This window comes from Macaca mulatta, chromosome 11, assembly GCF_049350105.2.
Source record: "Macaca mulatta isolate MMU2019108-1 chromosome 11, T2T-MMU8v2.0, whole genome shotgun sequence".
Taxonomy (NCBI): Eukaryota; Metazoa; Chordata; class Mammalia; order Primates; family Cercopithecidae; genus Macaca; species Macaca mulatta.
Window position 1 is genome coordinate 31,021,630 of NC_133416.1, and position 7,444 is coordinate 31,029,073.

At 40.4% G+C, this 7,444-nt stretch overlaps 1 pseudogene across 1 annotated transcript; it reads right to left on the reverse strand.

Annotated features, from left to right (window-relative positions):
• Positions 1–493: 493 nt before the first annotated feature.
• LOC710644 (small ribosomal subunit protein uS12 pseudogene) lies at positions 494–1,005 on the reverse strand (annotated as a pseudogene). Its single transcript, XR_001447961.3, has one exon. The product of XR_001447961.3 is annotated as a small ribosomal subunit protein uS12 pseudogene (transcript).
• Positions 1,006–7,444: the final 6,439 nt, after the last annotated feature.

The window sequence follows — 7,444 nt, forward strand, 5'->3', positions numbered from 1 at the left end:
TGGCTGCATAGTATTCCTTGGCATATATGTACCATATTTTCTTTACTCAGTCTGTCATTGATGGGCATTTGGGTTGATTCCATCTCTTTGCTATTGTAAATAGCATTGCATTGAACATATGCATGTGTGTACCTTTATAACAGAATAATTTATATTTCTTTGGGTATACATGCAGTAATAAGATTGCTGTGTCAAATGGTATTTCTGGCTCTAAATCTTTGAGGAATTGACACACTGCCTTCCATAATGGTTGAACTAATTAACATTCTGGCCAACAGTCTAAAAGTGTTCCCATTTCTCTGCAACCTTGCCAGCATCTGTTGTTCCTTGACTTTTTAATAATTGCCATTCTGAATGGCATGAGATGGTATTTCACTGTGGTTTTGATTTACATTACTCTGATGATCAATGATGTTGAGCAAATTTTTTTTCATGTTTGTTGGCAGAATTTATGTCTTCTTTTGAGAAGTGTTTGTTTATGTCCTTTGCCCACTTTTTTTGGCATATGAAAATTTATTACTACAGTGTTTTCACCATTAAAATGTATGATCTTGGTCTTTCCTTCTTGCCTTTGTATAGGGCCAGAAGAGACACATTGGCTACTTTGACAACCTTAAAGCGGACTCCAGGAATATCACCAACAGTATGACCTTTGCGACCAAATCCAGCATCCAAAACTTCATCATTTTCCTCAATAAAGTTCAAGCAACCGTCGTTGGGTACAAAGGCTGTGATTTTCTTGCCATTCTTGATCAGCTGGACCCTGATACACTTCCTAATGACAGAATTTGGCTGTTTGGCTTCAACTCCTACTTTTCCAGGATGATTCCTTTTGCATGAGAAGCACCTCCAAAAGGGTAGGCCTTCAGGGCTGTGCCCAAATGGGTTTTCTTGTACTGTTTATCATGCCACTTCTGGTCTCGTCGGTGACTACAGAGCTTCCTAGCAGTATGAAGTCCACGACACTTGCCCATCCTGTCGGCGCCACCGGCCTGAGAGAAAAAGCCTTTGCCCACTTTTTAATGGGGTTGTTTTATTCTTCTGAATTTGCTGAAGTTCCTTGTAGATTCTTGATATTAGAATTTTGTCAGATGAGTAGATTGCAAAATTTTCTCCCATTCTGTAGGTTGTCTGTTGACTCTGATGATATATATTTTTTTCTCTGCAGAAGCTCTTTAGTTTAATTGGATCCCATTTGTTAATTGTTGCTTTCATCGTATAGCTTTCAGATATTTCATCATAAAATCTTTGCCCATGCCTATTTCCTGAATGGTATTGCGTAGATTTTCTTTTAGGGTTTTTATAGTTTTGTGTTTTACATTTAAGTCTTTAAACCACACTGAGTTAATTTTTGTATAAGGTGTAAGTAAGGGGTCCAGTTTCTGTTTTATGGATATGGCTATCCAGTTTTTCCAGCACCATTTATTAGATAGGGAATCTTTTCCCCATTGCTTGTTTTTGTCAGGCTTGTCAAAGATCAGATGGTTGTAGATGTGTGGTGTTATTTCTGAGTTATCTATTCTGTTCCATTGGTCTATATGCCTGTTTTTGTACAAGTACCATGCTGTTTTGGTTACTGTATCCTAGTTTGAAGTTGGGTAGCATGATGCCTCTAGCTTTGTTCTTTTGCTTAGGATTGTCCTGGCTATATGAGCTATTTTTTGGTTCCACATGAATTTTAAAATAGTTGCTTTTTGTAATTCTGTGAAGGATGTCAATGGTAGTTTAATGGAATAGCATTGAGTCTATAAATGGCTTTGGGCAGTATGGCCATTTTCATGATATTGATTCTTCCTATCCATGAACATGAAATATTTTTCCATCTGCTTGTGTTTTCTCTGATTTCCTTGAGCAGTGGTTGGTAGTTCATCTTGAAGAGGTATTTCACTTCCCTTGTTAGCTGTATTCCTAGGTATTTTATTCACTTTGTGGCAATTGTGAATAGGAGTTTATTCATGTTTTGGCTCTCTGCTTGTCTGTTGTTAGTCCTTAGTAATGCTTGTGTTTTCTGCACATTAATTTTGTATCCTGAGACTCTGCTGAAGTTACTGAGGAGCTTAGGAAGGTTTTGGCCTGGGTCAATGGGGTTTTCTAGATATAGGATCATATTATTCGCAAACAAAGAATATTTGACTTCCTCTCTTTCCTATTTGAATACCTTTTATTTCTTTGCCTTGCTTGATTGCCCTGGCCCGAACTTCTAATACTATGTTGAATAAGAGCAGTGAGAGAGGGCATCCTTGTCTTGTCCCAGTTTTCAAGGGGACTGCTTCCAGCTTTTGCCCATTCAGTGTGATATTGGTTGTGGGTTTGTCATAAATGGTTCTTATTGTTTTGAAGTATATTCCTTTAATACCTAGTTTATTGAGAGTTTTTAACGTGAAGGGATGTTGAATTTTATTGAAGAGTCTTTTTTCTCTGAGTCTATTGAGATAATCGTGTGGTTTTTGTCTTTAGTTCTGTTTATGTGATGAATTACGTTTATTGGTTTGCATATTTTGAATTAGGCTTGCAACCCTGAGGGTGAAGCTGATTTGATCACGGTGAATAAGCTTTTTGGTGTGCTGCTGGATTCAGTTTGCCAGTATTTTATGGAGGATTTTTGCATCAAAGTTCATCAGGAATATTGGCCTGAAGTTTTCTTTTTTTGTTGTTGTATCTCTGCCAGGTTTTGGTATCAGAAACTAGGATGTGTGTCCTTGTATATGATGCTGGCTGGTTCATTTTGCAGACTTGTTAATGCAGTTGCTTCATAGTGTTGTTGGTTTATGTACTTCAGTGTGTTTTTGTAGTGGTTCTTAATGGTTTTTCCTTTCCATGCATAGTGCTTCCTTCACGAGCTCTTGCAAGGCAGGCCTGGTGGTGACAACATACCTCAGCACTTGCTTGTCTGAAGAGGATTTTATTTCTCCTTCACTTATGAACCTTACTGTGGCCAGATATGACATTCTGGGTTGAAAATTATTTTCTTTAAGAATGTTAAATATTGGCCCCCCATCTTTTCTGGCCTGCAGAGTTTCTGCTGAGAGTTTTGCTGTTAGTCTGAGGGACTTCCTTTTGTAGGTGACCTGGCCTTTCTCTCTGACTTCCCTTAACATTTTTCTTTCATTTCAACCTTGGAGAATCTGATGATTATGTGTGTTGGGGTTGATCTTCTCATGGAGTATCTTATTGGGGTTCTCTGGATTTCCTGCATTTGATTGGCCTGTCTTGCTAGGTTGGGGAAGTTCTCCTGGATGATATCCTGAAGTACGTTTTCCAACTTGGTTCCATTCTCCCCATCTTTCAGGTACTTCAATCAGTCATAGGTTCAGTCTTTTTACATAATCCCATAGTTCTCAGAGGTTTTGTTTGTTCCTCTTCAGTCTTTTTTTTTTTTTTTTCTAATCTTATCTGCCTGCCTTATTTCAGCAGAAGAGTCTTCAAGCTCTGATAGTCTTTATTCCACTGGTCGATTTGGCTGTTGATACTTGTGTTTGCATCATGAAGTTCTCATGCTGTGTTTTTCAGTTCCATCTGATTATTTATGTTTCTTTCTCGACTGGTTATTCTAGTTAACAGTTCCTGTAATCTTTTATCATGGTTCATAACTTCTTTACATCGGGTTAGAACATAATCCTTCAGCTCAGCAAAGTTCGTTGTTACCCACTTTCTGAAGACTACTCCTGTCAGTTATCATCTCAGCTTCAGCATAGTTTTGCGCCCTTGCTGGAGAGGTGTTGTGATCATTGGAAGATGAGAGGCATTCTGGCTTTTGGAATTTTCAGCATTTTTGAATTGGTTTTCCTCATCTTCATGGATTTATCTACCTTTGATCTTTGAGGCTGTTAACCTTTGGTTGGGGTTTGTGTGTGTGTGTGTGTGTGGGGGGGGTGTCTTTTTTGTTGATGATGTTGTTGTTATTGTTGCTTTCTGTTTGTTTGCTTTTCTTTTAACAGTCAGGCCTCTCTTCTGCAGGTCTGCTACAGTTTGCTGGGGGTCCACTCCAGACCCTGTTCACCTGGGTATCACCAGTGGAGGCTGCAGAACAGCAAAGATTGCTGCCTGCTCCTTCCTCTTGAAGTATCCTCTCAGAGAGGCACCAACCTGATGCCAGCAGGAATTCTCGTGTATGAGGTGTCTGTTGACCCCTGTTCGGAGATCTCATCCAGTCAGGAGGCACCGGATCCGGTTCCTGCTTAAGGAGGCAGTCTGGACGCCCCTAAGTGGTGTGGGTATGCTGGGTGGTGGGGAATCCCTCTCATCCGGATTGCCTGAACTCTTCAGAGCCAGTAGGCAGGAAAGATTAAGTCCCCTTCCCCCAGGTGCTCTGACTCAGGGAGAAGAGAGTTCTGTCTGTAAACCTCTGGCTGCACTTGCCGGAATTCCTGCAGGGAGGCCCTGCCTGGTGGGGAGGTATGGATCCAGTTCCTACCTAAAGAAGCAGTCTGGCCACAATCTGCCACAGCCACTGTGCTACACTGTGGGGAACTCTACCCAGTCCAAACTTCATGGTGTCCCTATCATTTGGCAGGGGAACACCAGGGACTAGAACCTCAGTAATGGTGGTCGCCCCTTCTCCCAGGAACTCAATGATCTTAGGCCTACTGCAGGCTGCTGTGCTGACCAGCAGGGGTTCCAAGCCAGTGGGTTTTAGTGTGCAGGGTTCCAGGAGACTAGGACCTGCTGAGCGAGGCTGGTTGACTCCCTGGTTTCAGCCTCCTTCCCACAAGAGTGGACGGATCTCCTGCCTCACTGGAGTTCCTGGAGCTGCTGGAGCATGCAAAACCTCTTGCAGCTCAGTCCCTGTCTGAGCAGCCGTGGACCCTAGCAGCTGCCATGGGTCTGCACAGCTTTGTGCTTTGGACCCAAGGCCCTGGTGGTTTGGGAACATGAGAGAATCTCTTGATCCACAGATTGCAAAAATATGTGGGAAAACCATAGTTCTCTGGGAGGGTAGCACAATCTCTCACCGCTTCCCTTGGCTTGAGGAAGGAGATCCCTTTGCTTACCCTGAGCAGCTCCGGGGTGAACCGTCATCACCCCACCCTGCTTTTCCTTTGTGTCCATGGACCCCACCAACAGCCTAGTTAGTTCCAGTGAGAGAATCTGGGTGCCTCAGTTGGAAATGCAGGTTCACCCACCATTTACGTTTGTCTCAGTGAGAGCTGCAGACAGGAGCTGTTTCCACTCGGCCATTTTGGCCCCTCCTGTATTAGTAATTTTATATAAAACTAGATTCCGTTATTTAAGGTTGTATTGAGTGTAATCATAACTATATTAGTAAAAAATATTGGTACATATTTTCTTTTCTTGTGAATCATTTTCAGGATTTTGTATCAAGGGTTTGATGGCTTCATAAAATGAGTTGGAAGTTGGCCTATTTTTCTATCCTTTGGAAGCACATGTAAGATTGGTATTATTTCTTCTTTAAGTAGTAGAAAGAATTCATCAGTAAAATCATCTACAACTGAAGATTTTACGAGATTATTTTTTATAATGGATTTGATTTATTTAATAGATATAGGACTCTACAGATGTTTCATTCCTTTTGAGTCACTTTTGGTAATGTGTATGTTATATCTAAGCTATTAAGTCTATTGGCATAAAGTTGTTAATAACCTCCTCTTATCTATTTGATGTACTTGAGATCTGTAGGGATGCCCCTTTATATTAATGGTTTGTGTTATCTCCCTCTTGCTATTCATTACTTTTATTAATATTTTCAAAAAATCAAAGCCAAAATCTTGTTGACTTTTCTGTTTTATTGATTTCACCATTTGTTTTTATTACTTTTATCCTTCTACTTTATTTGAATTTATTTTTCTTTCCTTTCTCCAGATTCTTGAGTTACAAGTATAGATCATTACTTTTAAATCTTTCTTCTTTTCTAACATTTACATGTAAAGCAATATATATTCCTCTAAGCATTGTATGTGGTTCATGTCACACATTCTGATATGCTGTGCTTTTATTTTTCTGGTTATCTTTCATTTTCATTCCATAATTTAATTCCATGTTAGTCATGGGAGATACTTTTTATGATTTCAATTCTTTGAAATTTGTAGACACCTACTTTATGGCTCAGAATGCATTTCAAAATAATGTATTGTTTTCTATTTATTTCTGTTATTGTTGAATATAATGTTCTGTATCTGTTAATGAAGTCCAGTTGGTTAATTGTTTTGTTCAAAGCTTTTATATTGTTACTGATTTAGTTTGTCTGTTTTATCATCTCTTGAGATAGTGTCAAGAACAGCAAAGGGGTGACATTTTATTCTACTCGTAATATAGCAAGCAAGTAACCTGCCACAGTTTCATCAATGCTGCATTAATTGTGAGGACTGCCATAATAGAATATTATAGACTGGGTGGCTTAAACAATAGACATATATTTTCTCAAAGTTCTGTAAGCTAGAAATCCAAGATCAAGGTGCTGGCAGGGTTAGTTTTTGATTAGGCCTCTCTTCCTGGCTTGTAGACGAATGCCTTATTAGGGTGTCTTCACATGGACTTTTCTCTGTGCCTGCACTCTCCTGGTGTCTCTTTCTATTCTTATAAGGAACACCTGTCCTGGTAGATTAGCGCTCCACCCTTATAATATTATTGAACCTTAATTAGCCCCTTAAAGGCTCTATATCTAAGTGTAGTCATATTTGTCTCTCAGACTGGAGCGCAGTGGCACGATCTTGGCTCACTGCAAGCTCCACCTCCCAGGTTCACGCCACTCTCCTGCCTCAGCCTCCTGAGTGGCAGAGACTACACGTGCCCGCCACCATGCCCAGCTAATTTTTTGTATTTTTAGTAGAGACGGGGTTTCACCGTGTTAGCCAGGATGGTCTCAATCTCCCGACCTCATGATCCACCCGTCTCGGCCTCCCAAAGTGTTGGGATTACAGACGTGAGCCACCGCACCCGCCTTAATTGAGGGTTAAGGCTTTAATATATAAATTTGAGGGGAGAGGGCACAATTTAGTCCATAACAGATGCTGGCAGAAGACATGAGACTTCTGTATTAGAGGCAAAGGACTTTATTAGTCATGGAACAGAAGGCAGGAAGGTTTCCCTTCAAGCCCCGTAAGTGTGACACAGGTGACCTAGATGGATCCTGCACATTTCATAGGTTTGTTTTACAACCCACAAAAGTGACTCTTGGATTAGGAAATCCCAATATTTTATAAATATCTACAAACAACCCTGTCCAACCTTTGCCACAGAGGGAGACAATAATCTTGTTATGCTGTACAGGAAACAAATCTACCTCCTGCTCTACTTTCAAAAATCCTTGGAAGATAGCCTGAGATAAAAGTCTATGAGTGACTCTTGCTCATAAAATGTGTAGACCCATGGACAAGGCTGGTTTCACAGGTATGCCATGCCTAGAAGGTGCCTATGCTTAGTGTAATGCTCTTCTGTCACTGGTTTCGAATTATTAATAATTTGTAAGTAATAGAGCCCTCATTTT